A 24544-nucleotide genomic window follows, 5' to 3' on the forward strand; every position below is an offset into this window, starting at 1 on the left:
ACAACAAGCAGTCGCTTAGTCTACACTCACTCGAAATTATGTAATAATAATCGACATGTAATTATAATTCAACAATTAAAAAAGACAATTACATAATATTGTAAGTGTAGTGAAACTCGAACAAGCATATAACGGTAAATTAACTTAAAGCATACATATGTGCAATTTTAGTTTCGAATGTAAGCAGAAAAAACAACAATTTTCTAAACGAAAAATTGTTAAAAAATATAAAATATTGAACAGTAACAAATTAAATCATTAATCAAAATATATATACAAATATCAACTATAATCTATATATAATCAGCTGTAAAGCAAACATTTACTTACTTAATCGCAACGATCATGGTGCAACCTCGGTGAATTGTCGCGAACCCAGTTATTAGTGTCGGTGTCAAAACCGAAATGTACACGCTGATAAAAATAGTACCGCAATTCGTCGACAGCAATCGGATGGAATTTCCTGAAACAACAAAAATATCATTATTCTGGTGAGTTAAATATATATAAGTGTACAATTAAAATCTGATGTTAACAGAAAAGATATAGAGACGTTATAAATTGTGGCAAAAAAAAGTACCCGGAAATTGTAAATAAAACGCAATATACTTATTCATCCATAATTATTTTTGCACCTTCAAATTAATCCCCACCAGATGTAATAGATTTATGTGAACGAGTTTTTCCAGTCCTCGAAACGCTTTTCATAAGCACTTGTTGGGATGGCTTTCAGCTCCTTCAACGAATTTTGTTTTGATTGGGAACGGGTTCCACAGAGCAGCAGTTTCAGTTTGGGGAACAAAACAAAAACAAAAAAAAAAAAAACACACGGAGCCAAATCTGGTGAATAATTAATTCTTGGCCTTAAATTCTGTTGTGGATCGATGCGATATTTCTTTATCATTGTATAAAATCTATGAATTGTTCTTCCACAATTCCGACCATTTTTAACGGATGTTCTTGGCCAAATAGAACTTCTTATTGACCATCTGTCTCTCTAGAACAAATTCATGATGCATAAAATCGCGAATATCAAAAACACAATGCGTATCACCTTCATTTTTGAGCTTCTTAAGAGTGGTTTTCTTGCTTTCGTCTTGTTCTCTCTACTCCATTCCGATGATCGTTGACTTGTTTGCATGTCCAACTTATAAACCCATGTCTCATAGGCAGTTATAATGCTTTCCATGAATTCCAAAGCGGCCTGTTTACGGTACTCTTTCATTTATAATTCAGCTTTATCAGGACGAGAGGAGCAAGAACGCACATATCCAAAATATCCACCAAAATCATTCGAACGAACTCGCGAGAGATGTGGTGCTTGCCACCTCTCAAACATTTGCCCAGCGATTTTCAAGCGTCATATCCTTCACTTTCGCATTTTCTTCAATTGAAGAGGTTGAAGTTCGTCCAGAACGAAGCATGTCTCGACCAAATTTGTAGACTTGTGTTTTTGCTAAAGCTGAGTCACCATAAGTCTTTTCCAACATTTACAATGATTCTGAACATGAAATTTGCTGAGAAATACAAAATTTTAGACAAATTCTTTGTTCCATATTTTTATCCATTGTAAAAGTCAAAACGCAGGAGTACCGATTTAAACAGCTGCTGTAAATAAACTGGTGGACAGATTGCTGTCATATTTTGTATAGTAATTAAGGATAGTGCTACAAACTTAGTAAATATATGTATATTTTTGGAAATATCCTTTATCCGGGGAATTTAATTACAGTTTCCGTGTTTTTTGTCACAATGTATGTAAGTGTAAAATTAAAATCTGATCAGAAAATATATAGAAACGTAAATCTAATCGCATTAAGTAATGAAAATGGATCAAAGAAATTTAATATTAAATTGATATTCTCGCCTAGAGGCCCAAATAACAAAAAACAAAGAAAAAAAAAACGTGGGTTCTTGGTAAGTACGAATGTCGTTTTCTCAAGAAGCTGCAAAACTGGAATTTTTTTCTATAGAAATGCGGCTACCCAAAAATTAAAGTAGATTTTCACAGTTTTATCGAATTTTTTAAAAATATACAATTTTTAAATCTGCATAACTGAAATTTTTTTTTATAAAAAGTGAAGTCAACTTTTTACAAAATTTTTTACATTGTCGAATTTAAAAAAAATTATTTTATTTATAGCATATTTCAAGTAAATCTGCTGTTCAGAACTTGTAACATTGTGGCAACGTAGTTTAAAAAAAAAGAACGCATTTAAAGCTACGTCATCCGCTCAATACGGTTTACTTGTCACGACGCCAAAACGGCTATAAATTCGAAAATAAATTGTATTTTGAAAAATCCTTTTAGCAAGATGTAGACTGTCCAATTATGAACACAAAATTTTAGATTTCTTCAAATTACCAGACTAAAGTACCCCTTAAGTTTCATATAAATTTTCGTTTTAGTTTCAGTTGAATAGTAAGTTATACATACTTATGATTGACAGAATTCGTGAAACCGCATCTGTCAAAAATAAATTAAAGTTCTAAGTGGGTCTTTCTGACAGCCAATTTTACAAGCAAACCTCTGAGTAAATTTCTCCTATCAAAAAATGGAAAAATTCAATTTTCAAGTTAAATATATTTCCATTCTTGACTTAAATGTTTTAGGATTTTTCATTTGCCATATAGCATTCAGCTGCAAACTAAAACTAGTAGGATCTAACAGTGATATAAGCTCCAATGGTAGTTATATACGTAAATAAGTTATAATTTGCGAGCAGTGAGCTTTTTCACGCATGGACCGAAGCTTGAAGGGAATGTTTTCTGTAATAAGCTCTCCATCAGTCTTAACTTTAGGCTACCGGGCCACTTGGTGTATTTTTCAGGCAGAATTCAACCCGACAGCAGAGCCGCAATTTCAGCGCTGAAGTCCCTAACTGTGCGCTCAAAGCTAGTCAAGAAGTGTCTGTCTTCACCAAAATTAACATCAGCGAAATCTTTTTGACAATCGTAGGAGTTCTTACTGGATATAAGCCAATAGGTACTCATGTACCTACCAAAGGCCAAGTTGTCTGGATCTTGCCGCTGAAACATCTCTTTGATCTTAACGTCGGTAAACCAAGAGGCATAGCCGAAAATATTATTATTAATGTCAAAAAATTGTGACGGGCAGTATTACATAGTAAGGCCCATGAGATCCCTGTTAGAATTGACCTGTTAGCCTAATCTAACTTAACATTACCAATGACTATATAATCTTCAAATTCCAGTGGATAGAATTAAGTGTAGGTATCTGCGGTCTAGTCAAGATTTCTGTGGATGGCTGCCTCACCTTTAGTCGGTAATATGTTCAAGGCGATAATATTAGAGAGAGTTGTATCTATGTAAAACTATTAAAGAAGTGGTACAGTTATATTATTTTCAAAAGCATAGAACAGAACGCATGTTAGTCACCAATACACATTCCTATTTATATGTAGGCATATCGCTCATATGTATAAGTAAGCAGAAGAGCACGACCACTTGGCGCCGTAATAAATATTTATTTCGCCATATGACGCCTCGACAAATGTTATGCATTTGCCGCTGTAATAAATTTGCAAACGCATCCAGCGCATAGCGCGGCTGAGTTGAGAGTATTGCTGCACTTCTACTTCAGGCTGTAGGCTTGAGATCTTTGTTTTGTCTGAAGTTAAATTAAATATTTTAACAGCAATTGGTGACTTTAAGAACTTCAAAAAATCAAACGCAAACGCAATTTATGACTGTTGTTAATTTGCAGATAAATATATAAAAAAAAAAATTGAAAGTGTACTATACATATATCCACATGCATATATATACAATCATAAATATTCGTTTTGAAAGCAAAAATATGCGTGGGCGTCATGTTTTCATGCGATTGTGAACGCGAACATGCTTGGCAAAATTGTTGTTGTCATATTCGATACATAGCGATGGAAAGCGAAAAATTACATAACACCGAAATTTATTATTACAACTTGTGCTGTTATTGTTTTAGCTATAAAATTTTTTAATGTGCGCACTAAACGGGGCGTATGAGTGATATTAAATAAAAAATATTACTCATACGCCATGGCAAGCTGTACATAGTACATTGAAATTAAAAGTTTTTACATAAATAAATAAAAAATATAAAAAATTGCGAATAGGTGACAATATTGATCCGCTGGCAACTATATTTCGTCAATAGAAAAAGGCATTCTTTTGCCTATCTATCTGTCCTTCTGCCTGTTATACATGAAATAGCCCCTCAGCTTTTGAGATATCGATCTGAAATTTTGTACGATGTATGATGATTGGTATTGGATTACGTGCAAAGCAATGCCACAATCTGCGAAGAAATTGTTTAGCTCAAACTACTCTATAGCATAGGTTCTTGTTTGTAAATTTTTTTCTTTTTGACAAGATATCTTAAGAAAATGTGGCTAGGATTATTATTAAATATAACACTACTAATTCCTAAGAAATTGTTTAGAATAGATCACTATAACATATAGCTGTCATATAAACTAAACGATTGAAATTGGTTCCTTGTTTGAAAATATTTTTTTTATTTGGCATGATATCTGCACGAAATTTGGTATGTACAATTTTCTAATATATTTCCACAATATCCGAAGAAATTGTTCAGAACGGACCACTATAACATATAGCTGCCAGGCAAATTGAATGTTCAAAATCAAGATAAAGTTCTTTTTATAAGTTTTTATGCAATAAAAAATGCACCTCTGATTAGTATGAAAATTTCATTGCAGTCGAAACTAATACTCATGTTTATTTATTATACATTTTCAAATCATTGTTGGGCCTGAAGCTTCATTTTTTATTTTACCAGAAATATTGTTTTACAAAAACCTGCCAAATGCTTTAATTTATTTTTATTCCCGCCAATCTGTCCACCAAATACGTAATTACTCAAACTGCTTATTATTAAATGCAGCGTAACTAATGTCTTACAAGGAAAATTCTGTTGGCAGCCAGAATTTATACGCCATTAAAACAATTAACAATTTGGAAGAAAGCCTGAAGAGCAGCGCCAACCAGGCAGAAGAGCCTGCCGTACACCTCTGCTACTTAAATTACATAAACAATTAGATGTGCATGCAGAAGCAAACAAACAGTTGAGTCTACTTGTCCACCACTACTAGCTTCGCAGCCTGAAGTGCGAAGGCATTGCTCAAGTTAATTAGCATCCTTCGTGCTGTATTAGCGCGATGCCCCCGGCGACGCTCACAATGACAAATTCACATTTAAGTAAATTAAGTGAATTCATTGGCGGCACAAGTTTAATTGCTGAGGAATTTGAGCAATGCAGCGTGGAAATAATATTTTCTACTAGGGCTTTGTTGCTTTTGTCGCGTTGTATGCAAAGGCTGTGCCGGAATGTACCTCCTGCAGACTACGTGTGGCTCTGTGAATTATTGCTGACATGAAATTGAGAGAAAAATGCTGTTATTCAAATGTGTACTAGATTGAATGGGTTCAGCAATGGAAAAAGTAAAAAAAAATAAAATAATTGATTGTAACCAAAAAATAAAAAAAAATATTAAAAGGATGGTGATGGCCTTAGCCTCAACAAAGGAAGTGCCGATTCTTTCTTAGTTTATATATTACTTTTACAATAGCCAAATATTTTGCTGCCTCCAGAATATTTTTTAGCCATGCACACTTTGTTGGCAGCGATTTTTTCTGCCAATTTTCGCATGTATACTGGTGACACAAACAATGTGTCGGACATCCTGCCGAAATAACTCCTCAGCAGCTTTACACATTCTTCGCTGCCATGTTTTTTTTTTTAGCAAACATTTTTAATTCCTTGCATTTTTTCGCCGGAAATTGGCAACTTAGTCTTGTTTTCCTGTTCACTGGCCATTCTTTGGACCGCTGCATATGTTTGCCTTCAGCGAGTTTTTGAAATTTTTTTCTCGCAGCGTCGAAAAATGCTGGTCAGTGCAAGGCTGCGCTCAGCGCTTGATGTCACAGTCGCACTTACACACACACAATGTTACAGTTGTATATTTTTCGTATTTTTTGCATTTTTTCTTTATCATTTCCGCCTCATTTTCTACGACACGTTTTCGCTCGTTGTAGAAAACTGCTGGCTATTCGCAGATTTATGGCCTGCAATCGGTGTCAGTTTTATTGATAGACCAAATGGCTATGGCTTACAGTTGAATGAGTTGCCACACGCGATTTATCACTTTTTAACAGCTGAGATTTCGCATATATGGCAGTTAAATATTGAAACAAATAAAATTTAAAATAAATACTTTCGGCAGTTACTCGAAATAAACCAAAAAAAAATTATATAATTCTAAGCAGCAATTTCCATATAGTCACACATACATACTTACACAAATGATGTGCATTTGCATAATTTTGGCGCAGCGTCTGCTTTGATGCATTTATTTTAATAGCCGTTGCTTGGTAGCCACTAAATTCTAGGCCGCGCTGCGGTCATTAAAATGAAAAATTCACAAATTACAAATCAAATTCATGCCTTAATTTGCACTGCAGTTGTGTCTGACCACGGCCGTCTGTTTGTGTCGCAATTTATTACCATCACAAAGCCGTTGCGCTGCCACAAAACGCAAATGCAGACAAATCTCGCATGCTCTCGCCTTTGACCGGGTGACCCCCGGTTCCCCCTCCTATATGCTCGTTTGCCGAAATTGTGTAGGCGAAAATGCGAAGTTATTATTTTCGATAATTTCATTGTTTTGTGTGTGGACAGTGCTTGGCGCACGACTTAATGTCCTTCGGCCGTTGCCGCCTGACGCCTAAAAACTTTTGCAGCGCCACTGCATTGGCCACCCGCCTAACGTCTACATTCATTTGCTGTTTGCATCACTTCGCTTTACTAATTTCTCATGCTCCACCTTCGGCCTTTTAAATGATTTGCATATTTTTGCACTTTGCTTTTGCCGCACCCCTCACCCGTCCGCCTTCATGCGCATCATTATTGCTTTCACAAACGATTTTTCATTTTCTTAAAAATTATGACCGAGTGTTAAAAACAAACTGCCGCATTGTTGTTCTTGTTGCCGTTTTCAACAATGCTTACAAAAATATTGAGAAGAAAATAAGAATTATGACTTTGTTTTTGCTTTTCAAACTATATATATGTATATATGTAGTTAAGTATATATGTATAATATTTTTTTTTCCTCTTCTTTTATTGTTGACCACCGAAGTTTTGGTTTCTGCTTTAATGTGTGGGTCAGTTTGTCTGGTCAGCGCGTCACAGTGTTCGATTTTCGTTGATTAATGCCATGAAAAATAATTTTAAAACCACAGCTGGGCATTTTAGTTTGGTATTAGTGGTTAGCAAAATGTTCTAACCTCACATATCTCATAAATACATATATTAATTTTATTGTGCATTTATTTCTTAATCGGCATCGGTTACACCCAAGCCATAATACCATTTATTGGTGCCTTTCTTATGGCATAAAAGAGTTTAAAAATAAATGTATCTTATTGATTTTGATTAGTCAGTTTGTATGGCAACTATATGCTATAGTAATACGATCAAAATAATGTGTGCGTAGACTGTAGCATTGTCTTGGGCAATAAATTGTGCCAAAAATATCATATCGATAACTCAAAAATTCATGGACCGTCTAACTATAAATTTGAGCAACTTTTCCGCTCGGTTGGTATTAATTCCGACATATACTGTTATGGTGAAGTTAAATGGCTGATGGATGAAAAACTTTTGTATTTGGATATTACTTAACGGGAAAGTTGCCTGGATCTATCACAAATTTGATTAAGTATTTTATTACCATTTTTTTGTCTGAAAGTATAAGATCCAAAGTGTCTTCACCTTGATCTGGCAAAAGCGGCACGTTTGAGGGGGAATTGCTGATACTATTTTACCGCATCTTTTTTCAAACAACAGAATGCAGTTAATATCTTACTGCATGAATTAATTAGAACTCCTACAACCATGGTACACCTGGCTGAAACCTTTTCCGATTTGACAGACTCAACCTTACGGTGGAATAGGCATTGGAATTAACACTGTCCAGAACCACCCAGGCTCTCACGATATGCAGATACCATGAACGTAAGGCCTTTTGTCCCTTATGGACCTTTGCTTGGGCATCTAAGGCCACGCAGTCTTCGGTAGACTTTTAACTACCGAAGCACGTGCCCAGCAGGTCATGCTGGAGCACATATCGCTGCATCTAGTGATGAAATAATCATACCATGTAGCTCATGGTAGCAGAGAATTTTGTAAAATGAAGATAATTTCGTTTCAACAAATAAAGACCTTAGGGAAAAACACATTACTGGCCCTTCTTTTAAGAGGCAGCGTTAGGAGGAGGGTAAACTTCAAGTTTAAAATTTTTCTTAAATTTAAACAAGAAGTTTCTTAAATTTAAACAAGAAGTTTAAATTTACCCTTGGCAGTAAGGCGGCTTCTGAGGGGCAGCACTATCAAGCTGAAGTCTTTGCTATAAGTCAGTGTGCAAAAATTAATCTCTAACGCAACTATCGCAACCAGCGTATCGTTATACTCAGCGATAGTCAAAAGGCGTTTTAAGCAATCTCAGCCCTCGAAGTCAAATCGCTAAGAATGGAGGAGTGCACAGGAAGGCTGAACCGCCTTTCAGTTTGCAACCGTATAGATCTAATCTGGGAGCGAGTTCGTAAAGGGGTTGGCGACTTTGAGTTGGCCAACGAGATAGCCCACTATGCGGCGGGTTCCAAGTTGATGTGATTCGGTGGTTTTCCACACCATATACAGATTGCTGCGCACGGTGTAGAGAGTGGCGAGAAAACGATATTGGTAGGCAATAGGAATGCGCTACGCCAAATTACTATTGGATGGTTACAACCTATCAAGGTTTAGAGATATGATCAATATTCCTAGAGACAAATTTCATTTACTTGTCGCACTATATACAGGGCACTGCAGGCTCAAGAAGCAATTTTCCAACATGGGCATAGCCTTTGGCGCAAACTGCCGGTTTAGCGAGAAAATTCCAGAATACCTGATTCTAGATTACCCAGCAATCTGTAGAAGCAGGCTCAAGTCCCTTGAAACCATTTACGTGGACAGGGATCACATCACCTCAGTCGCGCTAATCAAGCTCCTAGAACTATTCAGAGTGCTGGACCTTTGTGACCATATGTGATATAGAGACTATATAGACTATAGGTCGCAGTGCAAAAAATCAATTATTTTCTATCTATCTATTTTATATCTGGCTGTCTGCCCTGTGCCAAAAGGACCTTGCGGCTGCATAGCTGGTGGTAGTTGGCCAATGCTTAAGACACAATAGTTCAATAGAAGCTTCAAGGAGCCAACGAAGCTCTTACCCGTTCCTATTGAAGTGTCTCATCAGCCTTATAGTTTCCTGCAATCCAAAACATAATATAGCTTTATGCTAGAGATAAGGAGTCTAGATATCGCTTCACTAGTCTTGAGTGCCCAGTTAGTGAATTTAAGGCACAATCTCTGCCCTACTATTTGAGTGGATAGTTGACACGCTAGTCGCAGTTAAGCTACCGCTACCTTCATGGCAGCCACTTCCGCTCGGAAGACATTGCGGCGGACAGCAAGCCTAAACTGAAGCTGATGGAAATTTGACGAACCTCCCCGCAAGCTTTGATTCATCCATGAAAAAGCTCAACGCTACTATTCTCCAGATATTAGTTCCCTCTCTTGACTCTCTCGAAGGTACATGAGCAGAGAAACAGCAGTCTGGGCCAGGATCGGTGACCTGGTAATGCAGGTATTTTGGAATGAAATCAAAGCATGCGAGAGTTTTAGAGTACAGCGTACATATACTCTGGAAATTGCAAAAATCAGCTTTAGCTGTTGTTTCTCGGATTATATTTTGTTAAAAACTTGTTTTGAATAAAAAAACACGTCGACGCTTAGTCTTCGGGTTTAAGCGGTACCTTGCTTAACAAGTGTGAACAACTACAAGGTGATAACATTATATAATCAAAAAAAATTATTTAATGCAGAATAAGGAAATACTAAATTTGTAAAACAACACACTGTGGCACAAAAAGACACCAACAACAACAACCGAATTTATCTGTTATTGCTTATGGAAATCGAAATGTCACGGTTTAGTGGTTTTGGTATGAGTAAATGTTAACCTTAGGCCATAAAAAATGCATGTGTGACAGTGCGTATGAGTAACAATATGCATTATGAAAAGAGTGTGTGTGTGCATTGCTGCTCATGCTTACAAAAAATTAAGGGGATGCGCTTCAGAGGTCTAGAGTTTTAAGCAAATAAGTGCTTTACTTATATATGTATGTATGTATGAATCGTAAATGTACGTCTGTTTGTCTGTGCATGGATTCACCATAATCACTGCAGTGCTGTGTTGAGAAGTCTGCAATTTGCAGCGCCTACTAGTCTACTGCAGCATTTCACTTAGCTGACAAGACACAGGCGACAACAAAAACACAACGGCAACAACAATGAAGTAAGCAAACAACGCACAAGTGTGCCGCAACAACCAAACACTTCCTTGGTATTCTTCATAACTGCCATTGCTGATACGCGCTGCGGCTGCCAAGAAATGCGCTGGCAATTTGTCTATGCACATATGTATGTGTGCGACTGTGCTGCCTGCCACAAACACCACGCGCAAATAACGAATTTTAAAAATCCCAACAAACACACGCACTCACAATATTCCTATATGATTTGCTGGCAAGCAATGACTTAGCGGCTAAAACAAATGCCGCGTCAGAAAAGCACCAGCTACACACACACATTTTTTTTTATTTGCTGCCGTTTATTTGGTTGCTGGCCAGTAAAATGTAAACATTATACGCCAAGAAATGTCAGAGTGCAACGCCGAGATTTATGTTACAGCGCAGCGCATACACACATGCCGCACACTCGCATATCTTTTGGCAGCTGGAGTAGGCAACGTGCAGGCAGCTGTAGACGTCGTCGCAGCGAGAAAACAATAAAATGCTAGAAAAAGTGCGGCAGCGGGGGAAGCGTGAGCGCGGAGTGTTGCGAAGAAAACAATAAACATTTCGCGGAGAAACGCGGTCAGTGTATGTGTGCGTGCACGTGCTTAATCACAAATACGAAATTCTTGGCTCCTGCCACCAACGCCTGGGCCAAATGGCGTTCGCCGCAACCTCAGCGCGCCAGCAACGGCACACTACTCACTGCCAAGAACGGCTGTGAGTAGCGGCTTCTGTGCCGTTTCTTCGCGCCTCATCTTTTTTGGCAAGCAATGCGAAGTGCACGCGCAGAAACTGCGTGCGTCGCTCATAAAATTCATTCATTGCGCGCCTGCGGCAGGCATTTAGCCAATGATGACAGCATCTTCGACCGCCGATTGCTGGTCGCCTGGTCGCTTTTGGCTACACGCCGGCGTTGGCTTGTACGTTCATTTTTCTTGGCAAGTCCTTTTGGCAAGCGCCAGACGCCACAGCAACGCCTTCATAATCCAAACGCTGCGCCGTCATTCCGTGGAAGCCGCACTCGCGTGCCACCACACATATATATACGTACACATGTACATGCCGCGCACATAGTAAATTTTGTGTTGTGTAGATTTTTAGTGTTTTTTAATTTGCGCTTTAAGTTGTTTTAATTGTGGACGCACATTTTTGACGACTTGCCCAGTTGGACACGCGTCTCAGCGGATGCTGCCGGCGCTGCATTGGCGCTGATTGTTTATTGGCAGTGCTCAGCTTTCGGTCAGCATTTCCTATGCCAAGCGACAAAAGGTATAAAAACCGCCTGTTGCAAGATCACACGTGTGCGGCAAGCAGCCACCGCGTCCACCGCTACTTAGCGGTTGTGCACACTTTGCTCCTGGCAAGCTCGTCGAACAGGTGTCACGTAGCAAGCTCAATATTATTGGTGGTGCGATATTCGCGATTTTGAGAATTTGAGTTGTTTGATTGATGCATAAACCGCCGTTTAAGTTGGCGCTTGGCTGCGGTGGAGCGTTGGGTACACAGTAAGGCTATTGCTTGCCGTTCGTTCACCCTAAGCAAAGCGGCGCGTTGGCACCATTAGTTGGCCACAATGAACAGTCGCGTATGTGCCGCGTGTGTGCTTGGCTAGATTTAAGTGGGCTCTCGCATTTATTGGCTATCATACAAATATTTCAACGCTTTTGATTTGCGTCCTGTGTTGTTGTTGTTGCGCGTTTCATTGTTGCTGTTGATTTCATTTCATTCGATTTGATTTGTATTTGGCAGCTTCTTCATTTGCTATTATGACCGCCAATAAAGTGATGACGTCGTCTTGGCAGCCAGTTAATATTTGATGTTTCCAATTTTGCGCTTTTGTTGGATTTATTGGTGAAATCACTTGTTTGATTGGCACCCCTTTGCATTTGCGTTGGTGTCAAAGTCCGAGTTCGCATTCGCGTTCGCGTCCGCGTCCGCGTGCTGTGTTGACGTCGCTGACAACCATAGTGAAAGTTTATCAAATGTTTTTGACAAATAATGTTGTTGATGCTCGTACTACGTTAGTTTCTGTAGGCTTATAAGTTTCGAAAACGGAAATAATGAGTGACTTATATGTAGAGCTTGGTCTTTGTTCGTCGAGAGAGGACTTTATTTCTCAATTGCATACACAATCCGAAGTTCGCGAGTGCGACTGTTTGTTTGACGACAGATGATATAGAAGATTGGACAATAATCCATGCCAAATTTCCTGAAAATGTTTTGCCTAATGAAAAGGCTTTCCATAGAAGCCCTTTACTCCGATGTTTTGAGTTAGTGGCCAAGGCAACGATGCAATATCCGCAGATATGTTTATATCTATATTGTATAACAGGTCAATTGAATAGACCCCGGCTGACCATAGTAAAATTTTTTTAGCAAAATCCGTTTTTCCATTCAAGGCTGATATATATTCGTTTTTTATTCAACATAGTTTCCTTCAAGGGTGACACACTGATTACAGCGGCCATTTTCACATTCCATTGTCCATTGTAACGACGCAAAAGCTCATGTTTATTACGCTTAAATATCTCCAAACACTGCTCGGAAGCACCAACTCATCGTTGTTTTTGATCAAAAGTGACCACACGCGGCCCTCTTTTAACACAGGGTCTTTCTCATGCCCAAATAATTCTGAGTGATATGATGTACACATTCTGGTGATATCTTTGGAGTGCCTACTACCTCGAACAACTTCACTTTACGGTCATGACAAATTATTTTGTGAACTTTTTTGATGTTTTTATCAGTAACAACCTCTTTTGGGCGTTCATACTTTCGCTGTTTTCGGTGCTCATTTTAACTCTTCCAAATTTAGAATACTAATTACTGATGATTGATTTTATTGGGGTAGTGTCCGGAAACTCGTCATCAAGTTAAGTTTTTGCTGCAATTGAATTTCTTCCTTCAAAATGAATATTCTTTCAACACGTGGAATTCTTTTTTATTCTTTCTTTCACAACAGCAAAAGTTGCTGCACTCAAAATGCCTTTTGAAGGTTAAGGCTAATTAAAAGTATATAGATTTAATGTAGTGGCGCCATCTATATGTCCGACTGGAGACTTTCTAAATGACATGTTAACTTCCATACAACTAAACCGATGAAAATTAAGTTCTTGTTTGGAAGCTTTGGTATTATAGCTTCGTTGTAGCTTAAATATTTTTGTATTTCAACTCTAATCTATCGATATCTGTAATGTAAAAATATAATTTAAGCAGATTAAAGCAACAATTCCACTGAATATCCCCTGCCGGTTTCAGGTTGTGTAATTTTAAAAGAGGCATGTGTTTTTGAAAATTCTTTTTCAAACTTTTTTCCATAACTGTACAGCTAAATACACAGCACATATGTATATAGTATACATAATAAGTATGTATATATATAGTATATATAATATACATGTCGCTATACCAACTCAAGCCCACATGAATCACAAAAGAATGTTTGCAGAATAAGTGGAATATTGAAATAAAATTTAAATTATTATTTTTTTATTTTTCGCGCATAAAATTGGAAAATGTGCAATTTGGTCTTAAAAGTGAAAACAATTAAAACGTGGCAACCTGCATCATATTCATAAATATTTAAAGTGGCCAGCGGAAATGTATGCGTTCACCATTTTCATTTTATAATAAAAATATTCTTTCATAAAATAAAGCGCTTTTTAAATACAAAGTAGTTTGGTGAAAGATATCAATTGTGTCTTTTGATAAGATTTTTGTACTTCATAGCATATACATACAAAAATTATATAAATATAGTATAAAGTATATAATATATTATATTATATATAATATTTTATATATATATATATGTATATATAAATAAAACTTATTATTATTAATAAGTCATAGCTGAAAAAAGAGCTTTGCATGATCAAAAAGAAGAAAAGGTGAGGATTATGAGATAAAAGTATGGTGCTGAGAGTCAGTACATAGGTGCAGACATAAATACAAGCGCAAATACATATATTATATATCCTCACTCAAAATTCAAAATAACGTAACATGACTTTTCATAAGTTTACAGGCGAAGGAAAAACAATATAATAGAAACCACTTATATTGAAATAAAATTTTGGGTTAAGTTATGAAATGGTTATATGTTGGTTATATCTGAGAACGTAAGCTTGAAATCATATATAATACGATGTGGAGAAACGTAAACAAAAATACTAAAATTTTGTGTCGCATTCATACTCGAATATTGTGGGCATAAAGAAAACCCATGAGTCGAAATATGTTTTTCTAGGTTGGTATGATTATCAGTGAACACTGAAATTACTCAACAAAGAAGTTCCATTAAATTTGTGTAATTTATCAGAATGTTGGTGATAATTGTGCGTCGAGCACGATTGGTTCCAAATTCACACATTTTTTTTGAAAAACAGCGTCGTGATAACGTCTGCGAAACAATGCTTTCCGACTTAGTGAAACATCAAAATTATATGGATGTCATGAAGCGTATTATTACTGGCGATTAGTCCTGAATTTATGCGGTAAGTCTTGGATCTATTTTTACGACTCAAAAACAGACGATTAGTCGGCGGAATATCGTGGCAAAGGTAAGCCGAAGTGAGAAAACTACGTCAAAGCAGGTCAAAAATCAGGGTGTATGAATCAGCGCCCACTGAATTAACCCCCACCGGACAAAATGACTAAAGCCCCACCAATTTTACAACAAAATTAAAAATGGCGGAAAGTGGGGCTAAAGTCATTTCGTGGGGATTAATTCTTTTTTTTAGTGGGGATTCTGTCATGTAAGAACCCCCACGTTTGGTGGGGCTTAATTCAATTCGATTGGTGGGGCTAAAATCATTTTCGTGGGGTTTAATTCATTTTAATTCCATAATCCTTTATAGAAATAAAACAAACAGTTAGCAACGTAAAAATATAATACTTTTCAAATTTCGTAAATGGAGAAACCATAATTTTGTAAATTATAAAATAATGGAAGGGAATTTTTCCTTTTACGAAAGGTTAAAATAACAGTGTACATTTCGTAAAAGGTGAAACAATTTTAATAAATTTAAATGCCCTTTTTGTCGTCAAGATGTTGACAAATATTTGCATATTTTTATTTAATTATTTTCTTTTTCTCACATTTTCACATTTTCATTTAATTCTTTACTCCTTTCTTTTTAAATGTTACATACATATGTATAATTGAATTTTTGTTAAAATTTTGATCTAACTACTTGAAGTTTAAAGCAAGCAAAATGAATTAAAAATGAAGTAAAGTGGGGCTAAAGTCATTTTCGTGGGGATTAATTCTTTTTTTTAGTGGGGATTCTGTCATGTAAGAACCCCCACGTTTGGTGGGGCTTAATTCAATTCGATTGGTGGGGATAAAATCATTTTCGTGGGGTTTAATGCATTTTTAATGCATTTCGTGGGGATTCCGTTATTTTTGGTGGTTAAAGATTCACTAAGAAATTAGTGGGGCTTAAGTCATTTTGCCCGGTGGGGGTTAATTCAGTGGGGGCTAATTCATACACCCAAAAATCAAGGTTATGTTGATAGATGTCATCGATTATCAAAGTGTGGTGCATTCCAAACTCCTTTCGACTGGCCAAACTTCCAACAAATAATACCGTTTGGGAGTTATATGTCGTTAGCCCGAAGCTATACGTACTCGTATAAAGGTATCGGAATTATGGACCAACAGCTCTAGGTTTTTGCACCACGATAATCCACCGTTGCATACTGAACTGATTCTACGTGAGTTTTTCGCCAAAATGTCAACCAAAATCTTGCCGCAATCACCGTCTTCGCCTGATTCAGCTCCAAGTGACTTCTGGCTATTCAGTAAACTCAAACGACCACTTCGGGGAAACCGCTATGAGGCAATTGAAGACACTTAATTGAAGGCTAATTGAAGCTAATCCGAAAACAAACTTTAACAACTATTTCGAGGACTAGTAGAAATGTTGGCACAAGTGTATTGAAGGCAAGTGGATGTATTTTGCGAGGGATGACATAGATTTTGAATAAAAAGTAAGCGTTTTAAAATTATGAACAAAGTCTTACTATTTTTTGCTTATCGTAGTATACATTCGTGTCAGTTCTCCGCTGAAAGCTGGGCGAGTGATTGTCTACTGTTTTTGCCAAGATGTGCTGTTGACTTGTTATTGTTGCCATTCTCTTACATACACCAAAGTATTTGTCAGCGTTGCATGTAATTGTTTTTGTTTTTGTTACACTGTCGCCGCATGCAATCAATACAAACAAGCAAACAACGAACGATCAACAGAATTAAGCCGTGGAAAATACGAGAAAATTGCGCACAAATGAATAGGAAAATATTTCAAAAAAACAAAAAACAAAAAAAGCAGAAGGCGAAGGTGAAGTGACTGGCGGCCGCGAGGCAGGCGGCGCATATTTGTGTTCTTTAATGGGTTCTGTCAGATTGCTTTCTTTGCTCATTAAACCGCGTCAGCGTATGTGTGTGTATGCTTTCTTTGTACACCTTTTTTTGCTTTTTTGAATGGTTTTTCTTCTTATTTTTGCCCGCAGTCAGTATCGCAAACAAACACCAGCGCATACAAGTACTTGTACATTTCACTTGACTTATAATATATTTCGTCTTCTGTGTGTGTGTGCGCGTTGATCACCTCCGGCAAAGCTGGCTTTATTTATTGTATCTGCGCGCTGCTCGTTCTTTATTTTCCCAGCTATTTTTATACGTCTGCCGAATTGGTGTTGTTGTTTTGCCTTTTGGTTTCTCTGGGTGATCCGCGCACAGATTTCGAAAAACGTCAAAGCGAAAATGCGCAGAAATGTCACTTTCAAATGCTAAAATACTGAAATGGCTGAAGAAACGAGCGCTAAGCACTAATGGACGCACAAACGGACAGACAGACAGCTGGTGGCGCGGTTAAGCAAGTTGCTGTTTTCGAATAGATGAGATCGACTGCGGGACGTATAAAGCGAGGTATTTATATACATGAAGATGTATATATGTGAGTATATTTGTATATACGAATACATATGTATATATGTAGACTTACATGTGTATTTCGACACCCTTCGACTTTAGTTTACTCAGACTCTAGCGTTTCTTCTGTACATTGCCTTGACGTGGTGCTGACATTCGCTGCTGACAGGTATAGACTGGCATGTCAAAGAGAGAGGCCTTGAGAGTGATTAAAACAGGTAGTAAGGGAGCAAGTACGACACTAATTTATTTAATTTATTAGAATTTACTATTTAAGTTTTATACTTCTATTTTTGAAATGGTGCTTCATATTGAGCGAGTTTGCGTTCATTACGCTTTAATTTAAAAATATTTCATTTGACAGCTGTCAAAATCACTATGTGTTGAAATTTCGCTGTAAGTATCCCATTAGCACGCTGGAATCTCGACGGCGCATTTTAAATATTTTTTAGTCTCCATTTGAAGTGTTCAGAGTTTTGAGATTTTTAAATTTGCTGCTGAAATTTTCAAAAATTATTTTCAAAAATGTTTTCCAACTTGATAAAACTTCTAAGAAAATAAAGGTTGCTCCATTTTGAGGTTCCCTACTACACAGAAACTTCAAATTTAGTCGAGAATGCTAATTATTATTCGAAAGAACATTCTTTGACCTCTTTATCTCTTTCAAATGATGGCCGCGGCTACGTCTCAGATGGTCCATCCGTTGAGTCCAAGGTTTAGATGACTCGTTCGAGCATTTTGACTGGTAATTGCCGAATGACAAGCGTGACGTTTTGCTCCAAAGCCTGAATCGAAGCGGCATTGTCCGCATAGACTTTAGACTTTACATATCTACACAGGAAAAAGTCTAACGGTGTGATATCTCACGATATTGATGGTCAATCGACCGACCCAAAACATTAAACCATTAGTTGTCTTGTTGAAACCAGATGTCGCCGAGATCGCGAGCTTTAAGTTCAGGCATCAAAAATTCAGTTATCATGGCGCGATTTGTACATTTACGGCCGCATTCTTACCGGCATCATTTTTGAAGAAATATGGACGGTTTATTTCCCCGGGCCACAAACCACACCAAACTGCTGTTTTTTCTGAATAAAAGACAGCTCTTGAATCCATTCAGGTTGCTCTTTATTAACAATATGGAAATTTTTGTTTGTTTACATACCCGTTGAGCCAGAAACGGGCCTCATCGGCTGAACACAATTTGGCTCGAAAACGTCGGATCTTCTTGGATCTATATCCCAAAGAGCGTAGCGATGTCGCTTGGGAAGGTCGAACGTTCAGTAATTGTACAAGCTGTATTTTGTACGCTTTCAATTTCCGATATCGACGTAAATGCGCCAAGTTGTTCCATACGTCGGTACGAGTTGTTACGAACGGCGCCGAATCGACTCTCTACGGTCTTCGTGTATACTCTCAGCTACGGCGGCTCGTATATTTCTTCACTGCGTGCTGGACGTGGTCTATTCGGTAGAATATTATCCAGTAATTAATGCTGGGTCTCAAGATGGGAGATGGTGTTTCGAATAGTATGCTCGGTAGGCCGATTATGTTGACCATAAGTTGAAAGAACTGCATGAAAAACATTCTTTGGCCTCTAACTAGTAGATTATACTATTTGAAAAAGTATATTTTTTACCACATTTATGTCCAGAAAACGAATAGCATATCATATACCAGCAAGTCGGCCACTTTCGAGCGACAACGCATGAAACCACAGATCTCATACTGAATATGGTGCTACTCAGACCTCGGACCAGATCAAGACATTGATTTAGTTCTTAAAAGCAAGTGCTTTATAATAAGATTTTACAGGTTTTGTGTCGCTTACACATGTCTGAATCTTATGTAATCAGCAAGCGATCCACACAACCGCATTGTCCACACTTTTCTTCACACTCGGTCACACTCATACAAATATACATAAATACCTATAAATATTTTTCTCGTCTTGTGTCATTAATTTCACTTTATTGCCGTCACTTGTGATTTGTCGGGGTTGTATTGGTTAATAAGCTATATATACATATATATATTTTAATTACTTGTCTGTATTTTCTCTCAATTTTTATTTTCTAAATTTATCTAATTCTTTGTCCAACCATGAGCTCATGAGCTTATGTCCATCAAATGCTAAGCTGATTTAGTTAAAAATATATTTGCATTCTTTTACAAGCGTTTGTTGCACGAGTAATTAGGCAAAAAGATAACAATTAAATGAAAAAAAAAAGCTTTAGAAATAGAATTGCAATCCTCAAACAACGCATGACATTAGAAGGGGATGGTTTTGGTGGTTAAAATTTTTTTTTGTATTTTATACCAAGAAGCGGTTGTTTCAGTTTGTTGGCGAATACGGTGGGTGTGGGACTATTAATCGTCGATTCTCAAGTACCAATTCCTTTATTTTATTGACATGTTGATCATCCATTGAAGACCGACTTAAACGAGGTTCGTCGTCAACGCGTTTTCGGCCCTCTGTATAATTTGTACGAATCAAAAGCACTTGTTCGCGACGAGCAATTATCACCGAAGACCTTTCCCAACATCCTGAACGTTTCCGCACCAGAAATTGGCAAACAAAATTTAACGGAACTTCTTTGTTGAATAATTTCACTCATTGTAAAAATCGTCGAATGAATTTTATGTACTTCAGAAAGACAAGTAGAAACACTAATTATTATTTTGATGTGCTATTTGGCACAGATGTCAGTGAGGATCATACCAATCTAGAAAAAATTTTTGACGAATGGATTTTCGTGCAAAAATTAAATTATAAAGTCTTACTGTCTTTTGCCCCACACCCAAAGTACGGCAGAGGTTTTAGATGGGCCTCGAACCCTACCAAGGTGGTTAGTGTGTCCATTCCACGCTGCCAATTGGTACTGAAAATACTTAGTATTTTAGTATACTAAAGTATTTTTCAGGGCGCCGATGAACGCATTAAATTGATCCAATGTACTTTTGAGTACCGCGGGGTAAGGCTGTCGTCAGCAGGTACCTACGTTAAACACACCGGACGTTGTCTTTTGCCCCACAATCTCTCACGAAGTGTATACGCGGAATAGTCCCTCAGTTTTAAAGATATTGATCTGAAATTTTGGACACGTCTTTTCCTTTCCAAGAAAATGTTCTTATGTCGAAACCACCAATATGCACAGTTTTATAGTTAGTATTATTTTAAGATCATATAGTATATATTTAATTATATAAGCTCGACGCAAATTTTTTTGACTCACCCTAAAATTAAATTTTTATACAAAGCGCTTAACAGAGGCAAAGTTTTCAACATGCATTACTTTTTGCCTGCAAAGCAATTTTCAGTGATCCGCATTATCAGAAGGCTCTGATCTCAAGTTTGCAATACTTTTAGCTTTAGCTAATTAATGTTGTTGTTTCTTGTCTTTACATGTGCCATTTATTGTGTTCTACAAAGCGCTTGTAAATGTGCTTGCATTTTTGTATTCTTCGAGCTATACTTACATACATAAGCGTGTATATAAATACATTATATTTTTTTGTTGCCACGAAGGCGCATTTATTTGCTCAGAACAATTTTAATTAAGGTTAAAACAGCAAAAGAGACGCATCCATGTGCGTCTCGAAATAGATCGGTTAAATATGTACATACGTGCACTTGTATATTTATGTATGTTTTCGACTTTAAAATACGTTTATATGTTTGTGTGCATGTGTATGCGTGTCTAACTAAAGAGTAAATAAATATTCGCAGACGTTTGTGCGCACCAAAAACTGAAAACTGACGCAAATTTGTCTAAAAACATATTCTAAAACAATTTTAATTGCACAATAGCGAAATTGTCCACTGAAATGTGGGATTAAAAGGGGGAAAACAGGTACAACTTATATTACATAAAAATAAATAAATAAAATTTGCTTGGATATTTGCTTACTATATAACAAGTTGTTAGAATTTTTGACATAAAAAATATATTTTCGAGCCAGACTTAACTAGAAATGTGTTTTAGTTAACTAAAATGAGAAAAAAAATTACATTTTTAATTGGTTAAAATATAAAAAAAAAGGCTGACAACTGAAAAAAGGAAAGAAAAACTTACAATAACGTAAGAAATAAATATATATTTCACCTAAAATGCAAAACAACGTATCACCAAAAAAACGATATTGAGTTTCTTTTTGCTTACAATTCACTACATCATTTTGTATATCTATGTAGCTTTAAATTTTCCACTTCCGTTGTCAGATATAATTAATATATAACCAATATATAAGTAATATATAACCAATAAATAACCATTTTTTAACCAAATTTCAAATTTTTTTTCAAATCATATGGCTTTTATTACATAAATTTTCAGCCTCCGCTATCAGACATAACCAATACATAACCAATATATAATCAATATATAACCAATACATAACCAATACATAACCAATATATAATCAATATATAACCATTTAATAACCAAAACTCAAATTTTGTTTCAATATGAGTTGTTTCTATTATATCGATTTTCCTGCGCCTCTACACCTATGACAAGTGATGTTATGTTATTTTGCACGAGACGATATGTGCATACATACATATATGCTCCACATCTTTTTCAAAGCACTACAAGCCAAGTGAAAGCAAAAAAAAAATATACATATTGGCGCGCCAAATGAGTTGTGAACTCAATTAACTAGCAACAACTTATTAAATAATCACCTATTAATCGGCGTCTAATTAAACGTGAATATCTGCCATGCTCAGTTTATGTCAAAAACCTCAAGACAAGCCATAAAATGTTTGATTTTATTTCTCCGCGAATCGCCTAAGTGCTCTTGCACGCCATTAACCACCCCTAAATGACGATCGGTACCGCGCCAAATCGCCCCCCTCCTCCTGCCAACATGGCGTTCAAACATACGCCGTTGATGCGTCTGCATCATAAATTAAAAGCATGGAGTTTTGCCAATAAGTTTTCTGGACATCTTCCCATTCAGGCACACGCCACGTCCTCTGTCAGTGGTTGCCACTAGCGCCAGCTTCGTTGCCGCTTGCCAAGAAATCAGCCGATTTTGGCTTGTCGCCGAATCACCACTTGCCTGCTCCCCTCCATGTGGCTCCCGTCACAACAAAAACAATTCATTTGCATTTATTACGTAGTTTACGCATACGCAACAGTTTCGTTTTTATTACGGATTGACATTCACAAAAGTGAAGAAGGGAGCTCCATTTCTGTATTTAAAAGTTTTTTGTTTTTAGGTTATTTTTGCTGTGTGCGTGGGGGGCACACGTGCAAGACTTTTGGTTTGCCTTAGGTCAGGGTTTGTTGGGCTAACGAGCTCATAAGTAAGTAAGTAAGCGTTGTTGTTGCTGTAGAAACGCATAACTCATGTGGTAACTACTTGTAAATTGAACGAAAATTAGTCGTAGGTAAAGAAGGGCGTGAGCGGAAAGGCATAATTGTGGATAAATCGTATGTGTTCATGTTGCGGTGGAATTTATTGCGCACGGGTGTGAATAATTGTTAATTTTCATGAGGACGCATGCTGTCTTCTAGTATGCTTTATGGTTTTTGAAGTGAGTTTGTGAGTTGGTGGTTCGATTGTGAACTGCCGATACTTAAATAATGCACCTACAGCAGAGTGGGAGTGTAAATAAGTGAGAATGACTGGTGTGAAAGTTTTTGCAAAATCCGGTGGCTTAAGGAGGAGATTCACTTGCTTCTTCTCTTAAGATATCTATATACATTAGGGTGAGTCCAAAAAATCGAATATTTTTTCATTTGGTACTCTGAAAAGTACGTTTTTAGACGCCTCTAGGAAAGTCTCTCCAAGTATGAGCTCCTATTTGGCACACAACTTTGGTGTTGAGCCCCTTAGTCGAAGAGATCGTCTTAGTCTGACTCCGATTAGGTCCTCTACCTTACAATTATCATTATCTCTGTCGCGCTCAGCAAGCTTCTGAAATTGTTCAGAGTGCTGGACCTTTGTGACCATATTTGATATAGGAGAGTGCACAATAGACCAAAGATCACAGAGCAAAGCCTCAATTTTATATCTATCAAGTCAAAGGAAGAAATCTGTATTCAATTATTATTACTCTACTACTTATTCTTATTGGCTATAGTAACGACCTAAGCTACTTTTTTTTTTTTTACTTAGTACTTTTTGGCGGCAATTTAGATGTACCAAACCGCTGGCTGATATTTTAAAATTTAAATACAAATTATCGCAGTCACGTTTTTGAATTACCAAAACAAAAACCCCACATATGCATACGCATACGTGTGTGTAAGTGCTTTCATTCACACAATTCTTCCTGCATTTATTATTTACATTTCACTTGCCAATTTCCAATTGTTTACGCACAACACAAATTTCATTGCCAAAATTAATTCGTATCGAGTGATGGTCACCTAGCGAACACCGCGTCCGCACCACGCAAGGCGAAAACTTGGCAAGCACCAACTTGGAGGAGTGAGACTCGGGTAAACCTTGCCAAGGACCCCACAAACACATATCTCAGCAGAAGCACATACAACAAAAACAAAAAATATAGTATTGTGCTATTTTCTGCGCCCCTTGCTGGCAACCTGTTTCAGGCAATGAACCCGTTAATGTCTTATATAATCTCTTAATGTGCGCCTTGTTGGCAAACGCTTGATGTGTGCCAACGGCTAAGTTTTTATGTTCTGTCCATCTGCGACGTAGATATCGGTTCCTATGCGTGAGCAGTCTAAATGCGTTTTGTGAGGTTGCCAGATAATTTGTGTTTTCCTTGTTTTGTAGTAAACGTGTACATTTGTATGTGTGGCAGGTATAAATAGTTACAACTCCCCTACGCAAAAGTCAATGATTTTGCGTTCGAATATTCTGAGCGCGCTGCAATCGGAATATGAAACTGTGACAAGAAAAGTATTATAAATAGGGTTTAAACATGAGTGGATTTTTTATATGAAACTTAAAATTTTTTATAAAATTTTTTTTTTATTTTAATTTTTTTATAAAAATTTTAAGTTTCATAAGGGTGGTGAATAAAAGTGTTTTTTGGAAAATATAATTTTTGGAAGTTCATGTAGTAGTATGGAGTTGCCACATATGCTGAACAAAAAAAGTGTTATTTTTCTCAAAACTTTTTAATACCCAAAAAAGTTGTTCTGCTAAAATAAAAAAATTAAAGCTTTACAGTGCAAAATTTTCTTAAAAAAAAAAATA

The 24544-nt window shown here is 36.9% G+C and overlaps 1 long non-coding RNA gene across 1 annotated transcript in view; it reads left to right on the top strand.

The window, feature by feature from the left end:
• Positions 1 to 216: 216 nt before the first annotated feature.
• LOC108974848 overlaps positions 217 to 24544 on the top strand; it is a 26921-nt gene continuing 2593 nt past the window's right edge. The window contains exon 1 of the long non-coding RNA XR_001993829.1: positions 217 to 491. This is a non-coding gene — a long non-coding RNA (uncharacterized LOC108974848). The remainder of the gene's footprint in view (positions 492 to 24544) is intronic.

The sequence above is a fragment of the Bactrocera latifrons genome, unplaced genomic scaffold (genome assembly GCF_001853355.1).
Source record: "Bactrocera latifrons isolate USDA-ARS-PBARC rearing strain unplaced genomic scaffold, ASM185335v1 scaffold_59, whole genome shotgun sequence".
Taxonomy (NCBI): domain Eukaryota; kingdom Metazoa; phylum Arthropoda; class Insecta; order Diptera; family Tephritidae; genus Bactrocera; species Bactrocera latifrons.